A 24,727-nucleotide genomic window follows, 5' to 3' on the forward strand; every position below is an offset into this window, starting at 1 on the left:
CATGCATCAAATATTTAGTTGGCCTGTGCAGAATTTAGGACAATTTGTAAATGCAAATGGAATTGTCTTAGTTATCGCTGATTGCGAATAACAGATGCTTAAACACAAAGGTTTATGTTTCAGCGGACATGCCTTTTTAGTACTCATGTTCTGAAAGAACTGGCTATTCAGCTTGTGGGATTGATTGGTTCACATATTGTATGCACATTCAGCTTAGCCAGGTTTTTGCAGGAACTGAAAGTACAGAACAAAGCTTATGATTATGGACAATACCAGATGCCCCACTACAGGCCAACTTGGCATATTTCAGCGACTGAAACTTAAAATGATTCAACAATTTCTCCCATTCCTATAAACAGATAAGGATTTTATTTAATTGTATTGTTAATGCAAATGTCAAGATGAGAATTAGAATTGTTGTGGATTATCTCTTTGGGTGCATGAAAGTTGCTGGCTCTTTCTTGTGTTTATTCTTCTAAGTTCCAGCATTAGTCCAATTTTATATGCTTCATCATACGTTTTGCAATTGCAATGCTACTGACATCGGCCAATATTAAATATGACTCAATATTTTTTCCAGGTTTATAAAATTAACCATTGCATTGTGCATTCACTAAACTTGGCTTTGTTTGTGAAACATTGTTTTCCCTAAGTAAGTAAACGGAATTTGTGGATTTGGTTGTTATAATGGTTAACACTGGCCCAATGTGTGTGAGTATCAGATATCTGAGTCAATACAACTGAATGTAACCGGCCTTGTTAAAAACTGAATCGGAAGCAAAAATACATCACAAGCACATCAGCTGTATGAGTGTACCGAATAAAACTCTGCTCACTGTTACAAATGCACTTCAAATCTTGCTTTTAACTGCAGTGGAGCATTAACCTCAAATCCGATTGAGGCCTCATCCTTTGTAACATAGCACCACTTGTTTCAACCAGATGGGTGAAAGCAACTTTTATCGTGACATGGACTTTGACAAATTAAAGACAACTCATTAGAAACAGATACATTTAATTATATCTTTTACTAATTTTGGTATGAATATTAACTCTTTTAGAATAAAATTATTTAAACCATTTTATAACAATGATCTGCTGTAAGACATTAATATTACATTTGGTGTGAAGAAGGGTTCTGACCAGAAAAATCACTGATCCATGTTCTCCAGGGGATGCTGTCTGATCTGCTAATTTACTCCAGCATTTTGTGTCTATCATTAATATTACATGTCTAGGGGTAGAGCAGTGAAATTTACTGGTTGGCTTTTAACCATTCTGAGTAGACACCAAAGAGACCAATGAAGAATTGATGTTTGAATGCTTAGTTTTTAGTGAGATGTTATCTTATGAATTAATCCTTTTTGTTCGCAGTAAGGAAAATAACAAGTATATATTTTCCACTGAATGAATAAAACTTGTGAATCAACTCGTTATTTGTTGAACCGGAGGGAGAAGTTTGAATTTCCAATTATTTTGAATGGAAAACACCCAAGTTAAACTAAATGAATATCAGTATTTTGTCTATCTATCTTATCCTTGCAGAGATGATGTGAGGAACAAGTAAAAGCTGGGAAATAATAGTAGGTCCTCTGCAATGGGTCTTGTTATTAGTTTCCCTCTGGACCACGTATCTTGTAAATGTCATCATCATACAATCTGTTTTATATTCAAAACATCATGTAGTATTTACAGCATTTGTATATAGAACCTTTCTATGGCATTAAGGTCTCAGAGCATATAAAAGCCAACATAATGGTTTTTTAATTCTAGTTAATGTGTAATGTTGGAAAATATGTTCTTTTAATTCTTAGTCAGTTCCCTCGGATTAAGAATAACTCATTTCCGCTCAAGTTTTGTGGGTTCTCAGGTGAGTGATGAATCCTCTGCAGGATTGTGGGGCAGGTGGGGTGTGTTTGTTTGGATTGTTCATCTGTTGTTTCCACGTGCATATTACATACAACTATTTGAGAAACTCGTGGTGCCTGGAGACATCATTGATGGTTTTCCAAAAGCTTGCATAGTTTTGGGCCTAGTAATCCTGACACTTTTAACTTTTTTTTTTATCCAAGAAGACTTTGGGGTATCTTTGAAGAGTTTTCTCCGTCCTCCTTGAAATTGCTTGCAGCGATGGAGCTCAGGGTAATGCGTTTGTGTCAGGACTGTGAATGGTGTGACTCACAGATGCTCAAAACTGGAGAGAGACATACTGCATGGAAATGGGGTCCCTCAGCCGGACTGTATGCCGACCAAGAATCCTCTTGCAAAATGCAAGTTGCATTTTCCCACGTTTGCCTGCTGGTGATCTTGTTCTGGGAGAGGGCACTGTGGATATCTTTCCAGTGGATTTGGATAAATTTGTAAAGGCAACGTTGGTGGTGCCCCTTCCAATGCCCGACTGCAAATGATCTATGTCTCCATAGGGTAGAGAAGGCTGCTCAGAAGATCAAGCTGAGTAACAGGTTGGAAACAATGACCTTCAGAAACTCTTTTCCTCAAGTAACCAAAGGTAGTTATTTTGGTGCACTGGAGATAGTGTTGGATTGTTGATGTTTGCCCTCTCTGAGTTATATTTCCTGAATTACAGAATGTGATTCACATTTTCCAGGGACTCAATCACAGGAATGTTGCCTAGACTGGAAAGCTGGAGAACAAGGAGAGACTGGAAAGCTGGAGTATCAAGGAGAGACTGGAAAGCTGGAGTAACAAGGAGAGACTGGAAAGCTTGAGTATCAAGGAGAGACTGAAAAGCTTGAGTAACAAGGAGAGACTGGAAAGCTTGAGTATCAAGGAGAGACTGGAAAGCTGGAGTAACAAGGAGAGACTGGAAAGCTTGAGTAACAAGGAGAGACTGGAAAGCTTGAGTATCAAGGAGAGACTGGAAAGCTGGAGTATCAAGGAGAGACTGAAAAGCTTGAGTAACAAGGAGAGACTGGAAAGCTGGAGTAACGCAGAGAGACTGGAAAGCTTGAGTAACAAGGAGAGACTGGAAAGCTGGAGTAACAAGGAGAGACTGGAAAGCTGGAGTAACAAGGAGAGACTGGAAAGCTTGAGTAACAAGGAGAGACTGGAAAGCTGGAGTAACAAGGAGAGACTGGAAATCTGGAGAAACAAGGAGAGACTGGAAAGCTTAGAAACATAGAACCATAGAAAATAGGTGCAGGAGTAGGCCATTCGGCCCTTCGAGCCTGCACCGTCATTCAATATGATCATGGCTGATCATCCAGCTCAGTAACCTGTACCTGCCTTCTCTCCATACCCCCTGATCCCTTTAGCCACAAGGGCCACATCTAACTCCCTCTTAAATATAGCCAATGAACTGGCCTCAACTACCTTCTGTGGCAGAGAATTCCACAGACTCACCAATCTCTGTGTGAAGAAATGTTTTCTCATCTCGGTCCTAAAAGACTTCCCCCTTATCCTTAAGCTGTGACCCCTGGTTCTGGACTTTCCCAACATCGGGAACAATCTTCCCGCATCTAGCCTCTCCAACCCCTTAAGAATTTTATATGTTTCAATAAGATCCCCCTTGTTACTTTCCTTGAGTAACACGGAGAGACTGGAAATCTTGAGTAACAAGGAGAGACTGGAAATCTTGAGTAACACGGAGAGACTGGAAATCTTGAGTAACAAGGAGAGACTGGAAAGCTTGAGTAACAAGGAGAGACTGGAAAGCTTGAGTAACAAGGAAAGACTGGAAAGCTGGAGTAACAAGGAGAGACTGGAAGGGCTTTGACTGTTTTCCTTTGAGTATATGACACTGAGGTGTGATCTCATACAGGTTTACAAAATTTCGAAGGACATTAACAGAGTAGATAGTCACCGTCTTTTTCTCCAGATCTGGGAATCTAAAACTAGAGGATGTAGGATTAGGGTGAGAGAGGATAGATTTTAAATGGATCTGAGAGGCCAATTTTTGTACACAAAGGATAGTGAGTATATGGAATGAGGAGCCAGATGAGGTGGTAGAGATGGATACAATTACAACGTTTAAAAGACATGTAGACAGCTTCATGGATAAAAATGGGTGAGAGGAATATGGTGCCAATGCAAGCCAATGGCCAGGCCAATGGACATCTTGGGTGGCATGGATGGGTTGGGCCAATAGATTTACTCGCATGGCCTATGAATCGATGAAAATGTGGGAACCACTTAGGCAAAATTGCAATGAGGTAAGTTACCAAATAATCAGTTTTGACTAATTATCTTATCTAGTTCTTATTTAATGCTCACACATTTTGATGTGGCATCATTCTGTCTTTCTTAAAAAAAACGAACAAACCCATAATTATCCTAAAATAGTACGTGGAATTTAAATTATTTGTTCTCAGTTTGGCTAATGGTGCTGACTAGTAGCTACTCACACTCTTTATTAACAAACCCACCCCAGGACGATGATAGGTGTCAGGTCTTATTCTGGACATCAGCTTTTAATGATTGTGCTTGATTTTGTTCCATGAAAAACTGCTGACTTATTATGGATTAAGGATGTTGGGGGAGGTGAGTGAGGACTAGAGGAATGCAAATATCTGTGATCGGAAAAAATGAATAAATAAAACAAAATTTCCCTGATTCTTGATTTCATCAAGTATTTATACAAAATGTAAATTCCTTCAATGTTTTCTGTTTTTTTTAAAATTTGTGTTGTGACTCATGATTGTTCAGAAAAAGATTCAAGAACAGATCATCTGACCATATTCGAGAAGTATGTTTACAAGTCATCTTACAATGTTTATCAGAGAGCCCCTTTACTAAATTTTCATTCATTGTCCATTGTTGGACAAATTCTGTGCACAATTTTAATTCTGTTAACAAAAAAACACTATGAAGATTTTCGGGATTTGTTTTTATTCAGGACAATGTCACGTGTAGATAAAATATTATGAATTTTTCTTGAGCTCTTTAGGGTCGTGGGGATCTTTTAAAGAAGTATTATATAGTTTTATCTATATATATATAATGCAAAATTATGGTATATCGACAATGTTCTTTGACAAAATAAACCAACTTGGAATTTTGGGTTAAGGGTTTCATGGTCCACGTTTTTAAGAACCACAAGATTGCACTGCGGTGTAAAATTGGTTGTGAATCATTATAGCTAGTTTATTGCAGCCTCATGCATAATAGACAATAGGTGCAGGAGTAGGCCATTCGGCCATTGACTAGCACCGCCATTCAATGTGATCATGGCTGATCATCCACAATCAGTACCACGTTCCTGCCTTCTCCCCATACCCCTGGACTCCGCTATCATTAAGAGCTCTATCTAGCTCTCTCTTGAAAGCATCCAGAGGATTGGCCTCCACTGCCTTCTGAGGCAGAGAATTCCCCAGATTTACAACTCTCTGAGTGAAAAGATTTTTCCTCATCTCCGTTCTAAATGGCCTACCTTTTATTCTTAAACTGTGGCCCCTGGTTCTGGACTCCCCCAACATTGGGAACATGTTTCCTGCCTCTAATGTGTCCAACACCTTTAATAATCTTATATTTTTCAATAAGATTAATGAAAGGTTTGTTCATTCTCTTATGCGCATGCTATGTGCGCTTGCCTCAAGCATGCAGAGGGGACATAAGTCATGATGTAATGCCCATTTAATAGCTCATTGTGAAACTGTAACAAATATACCTTGTGTGCCAAAGACAAGAAATCAATTCAGAAGTGCAGGAACAAGACCTGCACCTGCCCGACTGAAGGGGATCACTAAGTATCTGCAAGATTGCTGGAGAATCAGTTGGTGCAGAACCTGTCAGCATCACCAACATAGAATTTAGAGCCACAACACCTCTGGAGAGGTCAGACCACTTTGGAGATGAAATCTTTCATTTTCTTTAGAAGAGAACATGCACTTTTGTCCATTAATTCTCCAGCATGGGTCAGGAGAAGACTGATGCAAGGCTTCAGAAACAAAGAAGATAGAAGGAGTAGGAGCTGAAGAGATCCTGTCAGGAGGACCTATCCCAAGAGCATTCTATCCTCGATGCTTGTATTGCTACCTATCCCAGCAATAATGTATCTTGAGCTAAAAAATTTCAAAGGCTGCTACCACGAGAGATCTTGCCTTCGGCATCCAAAACTCCGCGGGACGTTTCAGTGCCGGGGCGGCTCGGCCGGGGGGCCTTCCATCCCCTTGCGGGGGCTGTGCGTGTCGGTTGCCTCGGTAGGGGTCGAGCTGTCTGTCCGTGGGTGCGGGGGGAGGAGAGGGGAAGTTTTGTTGCCTCCATCACAGTGAGGGGGTGTTTGGAGTCACTGTGATGGATGTTTGTGTTGGGGTCGTGTGTCCTGTGTTTTCTTTTTTTGCTGTGACTGCTGAAATTTCGTTCGGTGTTGTGCCGAGTGACAATAAAGTTTTGTTATGTTATGTTATGTTATGTTAACTGTGAACAGCCTTTTGGGCCTTAACTCCTGTGCTCGTAGAGGTGAAAGGAGGAACTGCAGGTGCTGGTTTAAACTGAAGACAGACACAAAAAGATTGAGTAACTCAGCGGATCAGGCAGCATCTCTGGAGAAAAGGAATAGGTGACGTTTCGGGTTTGAAGAAGAGTCTCGATGTCTGTGCTAAACATAATGCCAAGACTATCTCTTATCTGCTTGTACATAATCCATCTCCCTCCATTCCCTACATATCCATAAGCCTATCCAAAAGTCTCAAATGGCACTATCATATCAGCCTTCACCACCAACCCCAGTAGCACTTTCCAAGTACTCGACACCCTCTCGGTTAAATGAAAGTTGCTCCACACATATCATTTAAACTTTACCCCTCTCACCTTAAAGCTATGCCCTTTAGTAAGTAATTTTCCCACCTTTGAGAAAAAGGTTCCAACTGTTTACCCTATCTCTGCCTCTCATATTTTTATATACTTCTGTCAGGTCTCCCCGCAACCTCCGGCTTTCCAGAGAAAACACTCCTTTGCCTGTCCAAGCTAATATCCTTTAATCCAGGCATCATTCTGGTAAACCTCCTCTGCACCCTTTCCAAAGCCTCCACATCCTTCCTGTAATGGGGCGACTGGAACTGTACGCAATATTTCCAAATGTGGCTTCACCAAAGTGCTTTCAAGTTGCATCATGACTTCTGGACTCTTATACTCTATGTCCCAACACAGGCAAAGCACAGGCTCGATATCCTTGCAACCAGGCTTCACACTGAGCAGCAGAGTGCACTAGCCACACCTTGCTTTGGAGCATAAAAGTGCAATGTAACATTGGCTCTAGTATAATGATGACCATCATCTTTGTGCCTATCTCACTATTACAAACAATATAACAATTATCCATTCACAAAATGCTGGAGTAACTCAGCAGGTCAGGCAGCATCTCAGGAGAGAAGGAATGGGTGACGTTTCGGGTTGAGACCCTTCTTCAGACTGATGTCAGTGGGGCGGGACAAAGGAAGGATATAGGTGGAAACAGGAAGATAGGGGAAGAACTGGGAAGGAGGAGGGGAATAGAGGGACAGAGGAACTATCTAAAGTTGGAGAAGTCGATGTTCATACCACTGGGCTGCAAGCTGCCCAGGCAAAATATGAGGTGCTGTTCCTCCAATTTCCGGTGGGCCTCACTGTGGCACTGGAGGAGGCCCATGACAGAAAGGTCAGACTGGGAATGGGAGGGGGAGTTGAAGTGCTCGGCCACCGGGAGATCAGTTTGGTCAATGCGGACCGAGCGCAGGTGTTGAGCGAAGCGATCGCCGAGCCTGCGCTTGGTTTCGCCGATGTAAATAAGTTAGGGCAAGCTATGGGCACTCGTATGGGCCCTAGCTACGCCTACCTCTTTGTCGGGTACGTCGAACAATCCCTGTTCCAGGCGTACACCGGCCCCATCCCCGAACTCTACCACCGCTAAGGTAGCCGATATGCGAACTCTATCGACGACTGCATTGGTGCTACCTCTTGCACCCATGCAGAACTCACTGACTTCATACACTTCACCTCCAATTTCCATCCTGCCCTTAAATATACCTGGACTATCTCCGACATCTCCCTCCCGTTTCTGGACCTCACCATCTCCATCGCAGGAGACAGACTAGTGACGGACATTTACTATAAACCCACTGACTCGCACAGCTATCTGGACTACACTTCTTCCCACCCGGTCCCCTGCAAAAAGTCTATCCCCTACTCCCAATTCCTCCGTCTACGCCACATCTGTGCCCGGGATGAGGTGTTTCACACTAGGGCTTCAGAGATGTCCTCGTTCTTCAGGAAACGGAGCTTCCCCTCCTCCATTATAGATGAGGCTCTCACTAGGTTCTCTTCTACATCCCGCAGCTCCGCTCTTGCTCCCCCTCCCCCCACTCGCAACAAGGACAGAATCCCCCTCGTTCTCATCTTCCACCCCACCAGCCAGTGGATCCGACAAATCATCCGCCAACATTTCCGTCACCTATAACGGGACCCCACCACTGGCCATATCTTCCCATCCCCTCCCCTCTCTGCGTTCCGCAGAGACCGTTCCCTCCGTAACTCCCTGGTCCACTCGTCCCTTCCTACCCAAACCACCCCATCCCCAGGAACTTTCCCCTGCAACCGCAGGAGATGCAACACCTGTCCCTTTACCTCCCCCCTCAACTCCATCCAAGGACCCAAACAGTCTTTCCAGGTGAGACAAAGGTTCACCTGCACCTCCTCCAACCTCAACTATTGTATCCGCTGCTCTAGATGTCAACTTATTTACGAAACTAAGCGCAGGCTCGGCGATCGCTTCGCTCAACACCTGCGCTCGGTCCGCATTGACCAAACTGATCTCCCGGTGGCCGAGCACTTCAACTCCCCCTCCCATTCCCAGTCTGACCTTTCTGTCATGGGCCTCCTCCAGTGCCATAGTGAGGCCCACCGGAAATTGGAGGAACAGCACCTCATATTTCGCCTGGGCAGCTTGCAGCCCAGTGGTATGAACATCTACTTCTCCAACTTTAGATAGTTCCTCTGTCCCTCCCTTCCCCTCCTCCTTCCCAGATCTCCCTCTATCTTCCTGCCTCCACCTATATCCTTCCTTTGTCCCGCCCCCCTGACATCACTCTGAAGAAGGGTCTCGACCCGAAACGTCACCCATTCCTTCTCTCCTGAGATGCTGCCTGACCTGCTGAGTTACTCCAGCATTTTGTGAATAAATACCTTCGATTTGTACCAGCATCTGCAGTTATTTTCTTATAACAATTATCCATTATCTCACCAAGCACTTACTTGCAGTGCAGACACAAGAGTCTGCAGATGCTGAAATCAGGAGCAACTGGTCCCTGTCTCACCATTGCCCCTCTGCTCTTTATGCTGGCTACTGGCCATTGCCCACCTCCACTCCTATTACAGGTTTTAACCTGAAAAGTCAGTTCCTTTTCCTCTACAGATTCTGCTCAACCCACTGAGCTCCTCCAGCATATTGTTTGTGGTGCTCAATTGCACTGACTGCAAGGCCATGCCGACTGCCAGGTGTTTTGAAATGAGGGACAACATACTTCTGATAGCTGTTCCACCTTCTATAAAGCACATCAAGTTAGAAAAACATCTCTACAACTACTTAGATACTATGAAGGATCTTTGGGATATTTAGCAGTTCACATTGCATTGCCATTCTTGTTATCCACTGAACTTACATTGCAGTCCAGCATGTATCAATATCCACAGCGCGTGACATATATCAACCAGCTAGAAGCAGCTTGTCTCAGTTCGCTTCCCAATAGGTGGACAAAGCTTTATCTATATCACCAAGAATTGATATTGTCAGGCTTTGTATCAATTAAATGAGTGATCACATCACCCAACCTCCCCCTTGGGAAATATATATTCCCTTTCCTGCATGTGCACACATTTACTATGTTGAATCTGATTTTGTGACAACACGGTTGAAATCCCCTCACCACAAGTAGCAGAATATGTTAAGAAGGTGATGCTTTATCATCATTAAGAGCAATTAGAGATGAGCAAAAGATGCCGACTTCACAGTAGTACACGCCACCCAAATGTGATAAGGAATTTTAAAAAGTGAAATGCTTAACAGGTACATGCAGTGATGTTATCCCCATTCCTTTGTGTGTAGTGTATATAAGGCGAGAGGTAAATCTGGGAATATTTCAGTTGTCCTAAATATGTAAGTACATAATGGGTCATATGATCATTAAGTACACATATTCATCACTATAGATTGACAATTCTGGCCACTTTCTGCCAATCATTCTAGTACTGGTTCTACTAGGTCATGCAGAACATGTTTTCGAGTGGTCACCTCTTTGCAAAGATGTTGAGCTCAGTCCTGTCTATCCTTATAGGCTACATCCAATGATTTACAGCAGAGGCTGTAGTCAAGTATCATCTCCATTAGATTCACAAAAATGAAGTATATTTCCAAAGGATAGTTTAAGCTTCTACATAGGACCCCTGAAATTATTTTCAGTTAGTGTGTGCAATGCCAAAATGTCACCATTTGTGCCTCTTAACAGTTTGACTTGGTACAAGGTGTATTAATTAATATTTTATGGAAGTAGTGCTGAACAGATTGGCATGGGTCTTTTGTACAATACCTTTGTGCTGGGTATTTTATGTAAAAGAATGTCCAAGCCCTAATCTATTCTTGCCAAGAAAGATTATATCTGCGTTTTCTGTTGCTTCTTTCTTATCTACAAAATGGTTTTTTTTTAAAGAGATTTAACAGTTTGCAACAATTGAGAAGTTAGGAGCAAAGAGGTCCTTCTGCAGTTGTACAGGGCCCTGGTGAGACCTCACCTGGAGGACTGTGTGCAGTTTTGGTCTCCACATTTGAGGAACGACATTCTTGATATTGAGGGAGTGCTGCGTAGGTTCACGAGGTCAATCCCCGGGATGGCGGGACTGTCATATGATGAAAGAATGGAGTGACTGGGCTTATATTCACTGGAATTTAGAAGGATGAGAGGTGATCTTACAGAAACATATAAAATTATTAAGGGATTGGACACGCTAGATGCAGGAAACATGTTCCCGATGTTGGGGGAGTCCAGAACAAGGGGCCACAGTTTAAGAATAAGGGGTAGGCCATTTAGAACTGAGATGAGGAAAAACTTTTGCACCCAGAGAGTTGTGAATTTGTGGAATTCTCTGCCTCAGAAGGCAGTGGAGGCCGATTCAAAAGAGAGTTAGATAGAGCTCTTAGGGCTAGTGGAATCAAGGGATAAGGCAAGAAGGCAGGCATGGGGTACTGATTGTGGATGATCAGCCTTGGTAACATTGAATGGTGGTGCTGGCCTGAAAGGCCGAATGGCCGACTCCTGCACCTATTGTCTATGAATCTAGACCCATGATACTGAAGTGTTAACCATCAGATCTGTATATTTGGAATAGAAGTTAAAAAGAATTTTGGCTGAAGTACTTAAGTTGTGAAAGGTTGGTTGGTTGCTTCTAGACAGCAGCTTTGGGAGCCAGTATGTACAACATCTAAGCTTGTTTGTTCAGAAAGAAAAGAAGTGACAGCTTGTAAGAACAGAGTGTTCTTTTCATCATCAGCCTGGTTTAAGTTGTCCCTTGTACTTGATTTTTATTCGCAGATTTTTATTCGCAGAATAAAATCACTTGACGTTCTCTTTTTTTTGTAGCATTAAATGGTATAATTTCAGAAAATCAATCTTTGGATGATAACAAGGAAAATCTATCAAGATATGGTTGGGTTAGATTTCCAGGAAGGTTACTTTCATAAATTGTGGCCGGGAGATTGATGCATTTTACATTTGGAAATACCATCATTTAAATCCTTATATGGAAGTGGACTAGATCAATGTTAAGCCAGTATCTCTCTTCATTTTTCTGCATCTTGATTTTCCTATTTCATTTCTGTAAAGAGGTACCACAAAGAAGCCAAAAGTAAACATTCACCCAATTGCCCCAGTGTTTATGAGTACATATTTGGGATTTGGACATTTTGTAAATTTGGGAATGAGTTGACTGTATCTTCCTGATTTGTCAGATCTGGAAAGGAAAATAATAAGGATTTTATATTCTCAAAAATAACATAAGAGAAGTTTCCTTTTAGCTACTTCAACTTTTAAAGTGTTTATATAATACGTCAACTTAATTTATTGACCTTGACTTCAGATTCCTTAGTATCCCTAGTTAAGAAAGAAAGAACCAGGTCACACATTTAAAATTATTAATTTATTCTTCATTTCTATATTTTAAGGGATGCTTCTCCCACTTTGATATTTCCCAGCTTCTTTCTTGAATAACCTGGATCCAGTTGAAGGCAATTTCTCACAGTGCCGGATTTTCTGCACAGTTCAAAATGGTGCTAATTATGGTTTCAATTCCTTATTGAAATATAAATGCCTTAATCAAATCCCTTCTATTCTTCTATGTTCTAGATGTAAACCCCCTGGTTTTTGTCATCTCTCTTCATAAATTAACCCTTGAAGTCTTGGTAACAATCTGGTGGATCTCTGCCAAGGGCCTTTCCAAGGTCATGTCTGTTTTTAATTGTAGTGCAAAGTGGATGTGACTAACTTGGATTTTGTTTTACAGTGACAAAGTTCTCTCCCCTTTATATTCTTGTACTTTTTATAATTGTGTTTTTACATATAACAAAATCTGGATCTAGCTATTTTTTCCTTTACACGTTCCTGAACAAACCTTAGTCATATCCTCAAAAATCCAATTGTTTTTTGGATATGATCTACATTTTTATAGTTCTGCGTTAACTCTTTCTAATCACTTCAAATTCCTCTGAATCTTCAGTCACATTTCTTTTAATTATGGATTTCATTAAATTCACCTCAACGTGACAAACTGGTTACTTTCAATTTTGTTCAATAATGAAGTGGCATTTGGAATTTTCCAATTTAATGGGATTATTTTTGAATTAGTAAAGCTTTAGAAGCTGGTGCCAAAAATGCCTGCTTTGTGGATGGAAATTAGACAATTGGAAATTTGTTGTAGTGCCATTATTTTTTCCAAAAATTGTTTATTTTCTTGTCTTACCTTGGTAACTACTATTCCGTGATTAATTATTTGTTTCCTTCGAATGTCAGAAATACACACTATTTGCTAGAAATTAGATTATTTCTTTTAATACAGTTGCAGCAAGTTTATAGGTCATCCTAATGCTGCTTGTGAAAATCAGATGCAGTTTGAGATCCCTAATTATGAAGTTTACAGAAAAGCATTCAGGTTCCCTGTGCTGAAACTAACATTTCGGTGTGAGAATTCATATTGATGTGTTGCAAGTTCTTGTAGCAGTCAGCGTTCATTTCCTTAGGGGACCCACCGTACGATAGCAGAAAGACTCCCCCAGCCATTGGAATGCTGCTCCTGAACGAACAATGGGAGAAAGGGTGGGGGAGCTTCTCCCAGTTGTCAGTTTAACCTGGGTGGCAAGTGCATGAACAATGCAGACAGGGGGCACGTTCTTGTGCATGAAGGACACAGCCCTTTGTGGCCTCCATCGACATTACTGGGGAGTCTATTAATGCTCAAAGAAATTAACTTTAGTAAAAAAAGTATTGGAGAAATTAATCGCACTTAAAGGTAAAAAATGCTAGTATCTGCTGATTGACATCTCAAAGTTAGGACAGAGATGTCTTTGGCAATAATGGATGCACTTGTTGCCATCTTGCCAGAATCCCAAATATTCTAAACTGGTTCCCACAGTAAAACAGGAATGCAGCAAATATAATCTCATTACTTAAAATAGAGGGAGTGAGAAAAGGAGAAACTACCGATCAGTTACCCCGATGTCAGCAGTTGGGAAAACACCAGAATCTATCATTCAGGAAGTACAGATGATCCCCACATTTTGGCAGTTCAGGTAACAGATATTGGCCATAGAGAATTCACAAATCTCTACCAGAAAATCTGGGATGCTAAATACAAATTTGCTCTTACAAAATTTGACATGAAAATGTAAATAAATAGATACAGCTGAGGCAGGGACTATCTCAATTTTTAAGAAGCATTTAGATAGGTACATGGATGGGATGGATTTAGGATATGGGCCAAACATAGGCAGTTAGGACTAGTGCAGATGGGGCATGTTGTTCGGCTTGGGAAAGTTGGGCCAAAGGGCCTGTTTCCATGCTGTATGACTATGACATTTAAAAAAAAAATCCATTTGGTGTACTTTTCAAAAGGCCCTTATATGGTCTCACGAAGAGATTGTTTGCACAGTTGTAGCACATGTGATTAGGCTAATATGTTGTTGTAGTTTGAGAACTGTTTACTGGACTGACAATAGAAAGTAGAAATAAACGGGTCTTTTGTTTGATAGGCTGTAACTGGAGGAATGTTACAGTGATCAGCACTAACACTGCAGTTGTTCAACATCTGTATCAGTGAAATGGATGAGGGCGTCCATTGTAATGTGGCCAAGTATGATGACGATACAAAACCTTGTGGTCGTGTGGGCTGTGAGGAGAATGCAAAGAGGCTTTAGAGGGAAATAAACAGAATAAATGAGTGGGCAAGGAAAGAAGAAATTGTGGACAATTGTGACGTCATCTAATTTTGGTGTAATAAATGGAAATGGTAAAAGATTGATAGATGTTTATGTTCAGAATGGCCACAATTTTTAAAAAACTCTCATGACATACAAGGATCCCATCAAATCTATGTTGATTCTCAGAGCAATCTCATTAATCCCATGTATTTCGCTGTAATCCAGGTACTAGAGTTGTAAACAAGCATCCCATACCCACTGTACCATCCTGGATGTCTTTGCATATGAATGGCTGACACTAAATATGCAGGTACATCAAGTGATTAGGGAAGGAAATGGAATGTTGAATCTTAATGCAATAGACAATAGGTGCAGGAGGAGGCCATTTGGCCCTTCGAGCCAGCACCACCATTCAATGTGATCATGGCTGATCATTCTCAATCAGTACCCCGTTCCTGCCTTCTCCCCATACCCTCTGACTCCACTATCCTTAAGAGCTCTATCTAGCTCTCTCTTGAATGCATTCAGAGAATTGCCCTCCACTGCCTTCTGAGGCAGAGAATTCCACAGATTCACAACTCTCTGACTGAAAAAGTTTTTCCTCATCTCCGTTCTAAATGGCCTACCCCTTATTCTTAAACTGTGGCCCCTGGTTCTGGACTCCCCCAACATTGGGAACATGTTTCCTGCCTCTAACGTGTCCAACCCCTTAATAATCTTATATGTTTCGATAAGATCCCCTCTCATCCTTCTAAATTCAAGTGTATACAAGCCTAGCCGCTCCAGTCTTTCAACATATGACAGTCCCGCCATTCTGGGAATTAACCTAGTAAACCTATGCTGCACGCCCTCAATAGCAAGAATGTCCTTCCTCAAATTTGGAGACCAAAACTGCACACAGTACTCCAGGGGCGGTCTCACTAAGGCCCTATATAACTGCAGAAGGAACTCTTTGCTCTGATACTCAACTGCTCTTGTTATGAAGGCCAACATTCCATTGGTTTTCTTCACTGCCTGCTGTACCTGCATGCTTCCTTTCAGTGACTGATGCACTAGGACACCCAGATCTCGTTGTACGTCCCCTTTTCCTAACTTGACACCATTCAGATAATAATCTGCCTTCTTATTGTTACCACCAACGTGGATAACCTCACACTTATCCACATTAAACTGCATCTGCCATGCATCCGCCCACTCACACAACCTGTCCAAGTCACCCTGCAACCTCACAGCTCACACTACCACCCAGCTTTGTATCATCTGCAAATTTGCTAATGGTACTTTTAATCCCTTCATCCAAGTCATTAATGTATATTGTAAATAGCTGCGGTCCCAGCACTGAGCCTTGCGGTGCCCCACTAGTCACTGCCTGCCATTCTGAAAGGGACCCATTTATCCCCTTTCTTTGCTTTCTGTCTGTCAACCAATTTTCTATGCTGACTCGGAACGATCCTGTTACTGCTATCCAAATGCTCCGCAATTTCGTCTTTTATAATTGACTCCAGCATCTTCCCCACCACCGATGTCAGACTAACTGATCTATAATTTCCCGTTTTCTCTCTCCCTCCTTTCTTAAAAAGTGGGATAACATTAGCTACCCTCCAATCCACAGGAACTGATCCTGAATCTATAGAACATTGGAAAATGATCACCAATGCATCCACAATTTCTAGAGGCACCTCCTTAAGTACCCTGGGATGCAGACCATCAGGCCCTGGAGATTTATCAGCCTTCAGTCCCATCAGTCTACCCAACACCATTTCCTGCCTAATGTGAATTTCCTTCAGTTCCTCTGTCACCCTAGGATCTCTGGCCACTAGAACATCTGGGAGATTGCTTGTATCTTCCTTAGTGAAGACAGATCCAAAGTACCGGTTCAACTCGTCTGCCATTTCCTTGTTCCCCATAATACATTCCCCTGCTTCTGACTTCAATGGACCCACATTTGGTTTGACTATCCTGTTTCCGTGCTGTATCTCTAAACTAAAACAAACGTTTTTTTACTGGGAGGATAATTTTATCTAAGTGGATTGTGTATGTTTAGTTGCTGAACATATTCAAAGCATGGTTCCGATTACCAATCACCTTTCCTGATACCAATGGTGTGAAACATAGCTGTGAGCTTGCCCCCATATTGCTCTCAGTATGGTTCTATGCAATGTTGTCTGATGTCTACCCTTTTAAACCTTAGATATAGGACAGATGGTGCTCATTCTAGCTTAAGGAGACTCGCAGCCAAAACCAAAATACAAGAAACCGCCTTATTCTTCATAATTAAGTAATTCCTCTTTGCCAATGACTTTACAGGCGATGAAAGCTCAGAAGCTGACATGCAGGAAAGCTTGTACAAATTTGTCAGCGTCTGCGACAATCTTGGTCTCATAATTAGCACAAAGAAAACAGAAAATATGCACCCAACACCTCATACTCTGAACCAAACATCCCGTGAGTGGTCAGAGAATTTGAGTAGTGAACAAGTACCCAGGTGCTCCCTGTTGAGGTTGGTTGTAGAGGGTTTGTAGCCATGTCAACAACCAGACTCCTGAAGGGAATGGGAGTCCGAGGACAGGCCTTCCGTCAGGTCGCCAGGTCGCTGTCAGAGACTGCCGAGCGAAGCAGCAACTGGCTGTGGCTGAAGAGGAAAGACTCCAACTGGGCTGCAAAATGACCAGCAACAGGGGTAAAAACGGAGGGGAGCGCACCTGGGACGCCAGGTGTCGCTGTCGAGCCCTCTGGAGGTGTCGTGTGCCTTTCAACGAAACACCAAGGCAGGAGGGTGCCCACCTGATGACCCCAATGAAGTCTTTACCCCAACCCCCACTCAAGAGATGAAGAACGTGCCAATTATAGTAGGGATTGTAATATCAAGTCCTATAAACTCAACAAAATATACCTTGGCTGTACACTCTTGAGATCAATCAACATTGATGACAACAGGATGGCAAAAGCCAGTTTTGCTTTTTGGAAAACTGAGAAGTAAAGTGTGGGAACAAAGAGGAATCAACCTAAAGAACAAGCTGACAATGTATTGTGCTGTTGTCACACCCACTTAACTCCATGCCTATGAGACATGGACAGTGTACAGTTTAACCACTTCCACATGAGCTGCCTGTGCAGAATACCTCACATCAAGTGGCAAGACAAGGTTCCAGACGCACAGATTCTGTCCCAAACAAACCTCCCCACCATTTACACATTGTTGAAAGAGTTACAGAATAGGTGTGCAGGACATGACAGAAGAATGGCGATGACTGGATACCAATGGAGGAGGTACATTATCAACACAACAATATTACAGGCAGAGTTTTTATATTGTGGATAACAAAGGATGTTCATATTTCCTGTTTTCCAGGAAAATGATACTGAGGTCGAGGATCAGAGGTGACCTTATCAAATGCCAGAAAGGGCATGAGGGGTGTAATGTATTTTTTCTTATCTGATATTTTTTATGTCTCCAGTTGGGAAAGCCTGCAGTACTGGCAATGCCTGTCGTGCGTTTGTGAGATGAAATTTGATCTGGCACTTCTGGTTATGATATTCTGCAGCTCACAGGCTCACAGACATTTTGTGCATACGATATACACTGATCGATGGGATTTGATATGCTGTACTCAGTTTGTATGTTGCTAGCTGAAATTATGTCATATTTTTCTGGTTCAAAAAATTATTGATCTCTCTCACATGGAACCATATTTTGCACAAACACTGAACAATGTATCTTTTGAGGGCTGGAAGGGAGAGAGGATTTTCAGATATTTTTTGTACTCTTTAATCTGCGTTAGATGGAGCCATGGAGAGCAGAGTGGGGTTAAAGTAGACTAATAACTCAAAATCAATGTTATTTGGAGAATTTACAAATGGATGTTACAAGTTTGACCAGCTTGTACATTTTATATTGTGTCAAGAGGACAATTACTCTGATGCACACATTGTAATAACATTTAAAATGTTTGGTTCTCAATGTTCATTTCCTAATGAGAATAGATTGTATATTACTGTTTTGTAGCGTGTTGATAAAGGCAAGGAGCCAGGTATTTTGGGAAGGTATATTTATTGGTTCGTGGGTCTCAGACGGGTCTAGTCTGCCGGAATGGCTTGGCGCCCAAACCTTGTCCTTTTATCCCTGAGTCCAGGACCGCCTCCCGGGACTGGTCCATTCCCGTGCCGAGGGGTCGGTAGTAGTATGGCCCGACCCTTGGGAGCCGCCACAGTACCCCCCCCCAGATCCGGAGGCACGAAACGCACTGGTGGTCGCACAACCCGACCGGACCGCGTACGGTAATCGGTTGACAGAGGGGCCGGCGGAGGCACAGTTGGAGAGACAGGCGGTGGGACCCGCAAAGGGGGGCGACCTCGTGGCCGAGGCTGGGCCACCCGTACCGGTTGGTCGATGTCTAAGTGGGCCGGCTTCAGGCGGTCAATTGACACGGCCTCCGGCCGGCCCCCCATGTCCAAAACAAAGGTTGTCTGCCCGTGCTCCAGCACCCGGTACGGGCCTTCATACGGCCTCTGGAGTGGCGCCTGGTGGGCGTCACGGCGCAGGAACACAAAGGCGCAGTCCTGGAGGGCCGATGGCACGTAAGGGCGGAATGTCGGCCGGCAGCAGGTGCAGGTACGTATACTCGAACATCAGGCACGGTCTGTGCCCGTCGAGCAGCGCGACCATCTCCTTCAGGAGGCTAGATGGGCGCCGGTCACCGAGGCCTGGCATGTGGAGGAGCCTTTCGGCCCGCTCCATTCGGGTTAGCCCGTAGGTTTGGAGCAGCAGCTCCTTAAGGGCTTTATATTTACCGTCGGCCGGTGGGTCCTGGAGGAACTCCGTTACCTCTTCGGCCGCGTCCTGGTCAAGGGCTCCTACCAGGTGGAAAAAACGGGTGTCATCCGTTACGTTGCCCCGCAGCTGGAACTGGGCCTCCGCCTGGTAAAACCAAATGCGAGCCCGGGTGGTCCAGAAGGTCGGGAGCTTGATGCCTACCGCGTCGACAGCTGGGGCCTGGTCGGCCTGCGAGCCGGACGGGCGGTCGGCTTCTGTTTTCTTGTCCATCCTAATGAATGGACCGTCGGGGTCACCAATGTAGCGTGTTGATAAAGGCAAGGAGCCAGGTATTTTGGGAAGGTATATTTATTGGTTCGTGGGTCTCAGACGGGTCTAGTCTGCCGGAATGGCTTGGCGCCCAAACCTTGTCCTTTTATCCCTGAGTCCAGGACCGCCTCCCGGGACTGGTCCATTCCCGTGCCGAGGGGTCGGTAGTAGTATGGCCCGACCCTTGGGAGCCGCCACAGTTTTTTCTTTTAATGTTGGCAATTATTAATTTTCAGGTTCAATGGCACATTAACACTAAGGGCAAATCCAGTTTATGGTTTGAATTTCTTAATATAAAACTGAAGTTCTGTTTCATAATGATAATAAATCAGTAACTTTTGATTGTGAATACCATCACCTTTGTATGGAGTCTTGATTCTTATAATTAATTGATAGCAAATCAATATTTTATAGAAATCCCACATAATTTAAGATTTGAAAAGTGGGATTTCAAATGCTAACTATTTGTAGTGAATAAATATTTTTTAATATAAATAGACAAGACAAATAACCACATTTAAAAAGTAAATGTTAGGAATTGCAATGATAATTGTAAGAATTATTTCTGGACCAATATTGGTCTGATTGATAATGCATAACACAACATTTTGAGATGCAGTGTTCTCGATGTTTACTGGTGTGGGGTTAGAAACATAGAAACATAGAAAATAGGTGCAGGAGTAGGCCATTCGGCCCTTCGAGCCTGCACCGCCATTCAATATGATCATGGCTGATCATTCAGCTCAGTAGCCTGTACCTGCCTTCTCTCCATACCCCCTGATCCCTTTAGCAAAAAGGGCCACATCTAACTCCCTCTTAAATATAGCCAATGAACTGGCCTCAACTACCTTCTGTGGCAGAGAATTCCACAGACTCACCACTCTCTGTGTGAAGAAATGTTTTCTCATCTCGGTCCTAAAAGACTTCCCCCTTATCCTTAAGCTGTGACCCCTGGTTCTGGACTCCCCCAACATCGGGAACAATCTTCCCGCATCTAGCCTCTCCAACCCCTTAAGAATTTTATATGTTTCTATAAGATCCCCCCTCAGTCTTCTAAATTCCAGCGAGTACAAGCCCAGTCTATCTAGTCTTTCCTCATATGTAAGTCCCGCCATCCCAGGGATCAATCTGGTGAACCTTCTCTGTACTCCCTCTAAGGCAAGAACGTCTTTCCTCAGGTTAGGAGACTAAAACTGCACACAATACTCCAGGTGCGGTCTCACCAAGGCCCTGTACAACTGCAGCAGAACCTCCCTGCTCCTAAACTCAAATCCTCTTGCTATGAATGCCAACATACCATTCGCTTTCTTCACTGCCTGCTGCACCTGCATGCTTGCTTTCAATGACTGGTGCACCATGACACCCAGGGCACGTTGCATCTCCCCTTCTCCCAATCGGTCATCATTCAGGTAATACTCTGCTTTCCTGTTCTTGCCGCCAAAGTGGATAACCTCACATTTATCCACATTATATTGCATCTGCCATGCATTTGCCCATCTATCCAAGTCACTCTGCAGCCTCCTAGCATCCTCCTCCCAGCTAACACTGCCACCCAGCTTCGTGTCATCCGCAAACTTAGAGATGTTGCATTCAATTCCCTCGTCCAAATCATTAATATACACTGTAAATAACTGGGGTCCCAGCACTGAACCTTGCGGTACCCCACTAGTCACTGCCTGCCATTCCGAAAAGGACCCGTTTATTCCTACTCTTTGCTTCCTGTCCGCCAACCAATTTTCTATCCACCTCAACACTGAACCCTCAATACCGTGTGCTTTAAGTTTGTACACCAATCTCCTATGTGGGACCTTGTCGAAGGCCTTCTGAAAGTCCAGATATAACACATCGACTGGTTCTCCCTTATCCACTCTACTAGTTACATCCTCGAAAAATTCTATAAGATTCGTCAGACATGATTTGTCTTTGGTAAATCCATGCTGACTTTGTCCAATGATTTCACCACTTTCCAAATGTGATGCTATCACATCTTTAATAACTGACTCTAGCATTTTCCCCACTACCGATGTTAGGCTAACTGGTCTATAATTCCCCGTTTTCTCTCTCCCTCCCTTTTTAAAAAGTGGGGTTACATTAGCTACCCTCCAGTCCTCAGGAACTACTCCAGAATCTAAAGAATTTTGAAAAATTATCACTAATGCATCCACTATTTCTGAGGCTACTTCCTTAAGCACTCTGGGATGCAGCCTATCTGGCCCTGGGGATTTATCTGCCTTTAATCCATTTAATTTACCTAACACCACTTCCCGACTAACCTGGATTTCCCTCAGTTCCTCCATCTCTTTAGACCCCCGGTCCCCCGCTATTTCCGGCAGACAGTTTATGTATTCCTTAGTGAAGACAGAACCAAAGTATTTGTTCAATTGGTCTGCCATCTCCTTGTTCCCTATGATCAATTCACCTGTTTCCGACTGCAAGGGACCTACATTTGCCTTAACTAATCTTTTTCTCTTGACATATCTATAAAAGCTTTTGCAGTCTGTTTTTATGTTCCTTGCCAGTTTTCCCTCATAATCTATTTTCCCTTTCCTAATTAAGCCCTTTGTCCTCCTCTGCTGGACTCTGAATTTCTTCCAGTCCTCTGGTATGCTACTTTTTCTGGCTAATCTGTATGCTTCATCTTTTGTTTTAATACTATCCTTGATTTCCCTTGTTAGCCACGGATGCACTACCTTTCCTGGTTTGTTCTTTTGCCAAACTGGGATGAACACTTGTTGTAGTTCATCCATGCGACCTTTAAATGCCTTCCATTGCATGTCCACCGTCAACCCTTTCAGCATCAATCGCCAGTCTATCTTGGACAATTCACGCCTCATACCCTCAAAGTTACCTTTCTTTAAGTTCAGAACACTTGTTTCTGTATCGACTTTGTCACTCTCCATCCTAATGAAGAACTCTACAATATTATGATCACTCTTGCCTAAGGGGCCTCGCACAACAAGACTGCTAACTAACCCTTCCTCATTACTCAATACCCAGTCTAGAATGGCCTGTTCTCTCATTGGTTCCTCGACATGTTGGTTTAGAAAACCATCTCTCAAACATTCCAAGAAATCCTCTTCCTCAGCACCCCTGCCAGTTTGGTTCACCCAATCTATATGTAGATTGAAGTCACCCATTATAACTGCTGCACCTTTAGTGCATGCATATCTAATTTCCTGCTTGATGCCATCCCCAACCTCCCTACTGCTGTTAGGTGGCCTGTACACAACCCCCACTAGCGTTTTCTGCCCCTTAGTGTTTCGTAGCTCTACCCATATCGATTCCACTTCCATATAACCAGATAACCATATAACAACTACAGCATGGAAACAGGTCTGTTCGGCCCTACCAGTCCACGCCGACCACTCTCCCTGACCTAGTCTCCAAGCTAATGTCCTTCCTTTCCACTGCTTTAATCTCCTCTCTAACCAGTAACGCTACCCCACCTCCTTTTCCTTTCTGTCTATCCCGCCTGAATATAGAATATCCCTGGATGTTGTGCTCCCAGCCTTGGTCACCCTGGAGCCATGTCTCCGTAATCCCAACTATATCATAATCATTAATAACTATCTCCACATTTAATTCATCCACCTTATTACGTATACTCCTTGCAGTTGGCAAGAGGTGGATTTATAATATTTATGAACTTCTAAAGTTTTTTGAAACACATTCCCCATTTGGAAGCCAGCCTACTTGGTGGGCTTTGCTCTGTCTTTAGTGGGAACCACATTGGAAGAGATCACAGTGGTAGTTTTCGGTCAGTGCAATGTGGTTTCATTAGTCACGGGTTAATCTTGGATTGGGTGGGATTGATCATGGAAAGATGAGGGGACAGATGGCAGTAGGATGGCAGTAGTTGTTAGTCTTTGAGAGTTGGATTATTGATCCAGTGGAGGAGTGACAAAAACGTTTGTTTGGGGGCCGTGGGGAGATCACTTCTGCTGCTGTTCCCGAGCCATCGGGCTTCTCACCCAACTGCCCAGTACTAAAACTGTGAGGAGAGATAAAGCCTGAAGAAGGGTCTCGAGCCAAAACGTCATCCATTCATTCCTTCTCTCCGGACATGCTGCTTGTCCCGCTGAGTTACTCCAGCATTTTATGTCTATCTGAAGTCTGATGAAAATAGTTTCAGCTTCTGTGAATTACTGAATTTCCATCTGTGTCGTTTGAAGCGAATTGGTCGTGATAATTTTTATATATGAACTCTTATCAATTTTGGGGGTTAAAGCTATGTCCTTCAGCTTTAACTTCTTTCATTGTGGTTATTAATAGGAAAACCCAAAACTGTAAGTTTTGCTTTTGTAAATGATCACTTGACAGCTGTTAATGAGAGCACCTCGTGTCTTGTACATGAATCACTGAAGGTTAATATGTAGGGAGTGCAGCAAAGGTTCATTACATTGATATAGTGAGGGGTTAATTCATTATACAGGTTAGTTGCAGGGATGATGTTTCCTTTGCCTGGGGTAGCCTGAAACAAGAGTCACCATCTCAAATGAGTAAAATCAGAATAAATATATTTGAGAAATGGTTCCATTTCGCTTAGAGTAATAGAGTGATACAGTGTGGAAACAGGCCCTAAGGCCCAACTCGCCCACACCGGCCAACAATGTCCCAACTACACTAGTCTCACTTGCCTGCGCTTGGTCCATATCTTTCCAAACCTGTCCTATCCATGTACCTGTCTAACTGTTTCTTAAATAATGGGATAGTCCCAGCTTCAACTACCTCCTCTGGCAGCTTGTTCCATATACTCACCACTCTTTGTGTGAAAAAGTTACCCCTCAGATTCCTATTGAATCTTTTCCCCTTCACCTTGAACCTATGTCCTCTGGCCTTCGATTCCCCGACTCTGGGCAAATGACTGTGCATCTACCCAATCTATTCCTCTCATGATTTTGTATACCTCTATAAGATCTCCCCTCATCCTCCTGCGTTCCATGGAATAGAGACCCATGCCTACTCAACCTCGAGAAAGTGCTTCAATATTCTGTGATCTATGTTGCAAGTATTGTTTAATCCATACAGCAAGTATTGTTCACTAGTTCATTGCCCAAGGCAACCACAAATAAGGATGACCTAATGCTCAATTTTCCAGAAAAAGTCTGCATATTAAATAGATACCATTAGATTCTTAGAAATAATCCTTCCCTTGACGACATGCAATAATAATCACCTCCAGCATTTGTTCTAGTCAAGCACAATATTTAATGTAAATTCTTCATTGGAAATATCCTTTTAATCAAAATGAA

The 24,727-nt window shown here is 42.9% G+C and overlaps 1 protein-coding gene across 1 annotated transcript in view; it reads left to right on the forward strand.

Moving 5' to 3' along the window:
• Positions 1-24,727, forward strand: part of lekr1 (Leucine-, glutamate- and lysine-rich protein 1) — a 118,023-nt gene that overhangs the window by 11,120 nt on the left and 82,176 nt on the right. The window lies entirely within an intron of this gene.

The sequence above is a fragment of the Rhinoraja longicauda genome, chromosome 13 (genome assembly GCF_053455715.1).
Source record: "Rhinoraja longicauda isolate Sanriku21f chromosome 13, sRhiLon1.1, whole genome shotgun sequence".
NCBI classification, from domain to species: domain Eukaryota; kingdom Metazoa; phylum Chordata; class Chondrichthyes; order Rajiformes; family Arhynchobatidae; genus Rhinoraja; species Rhinoraja longicauda.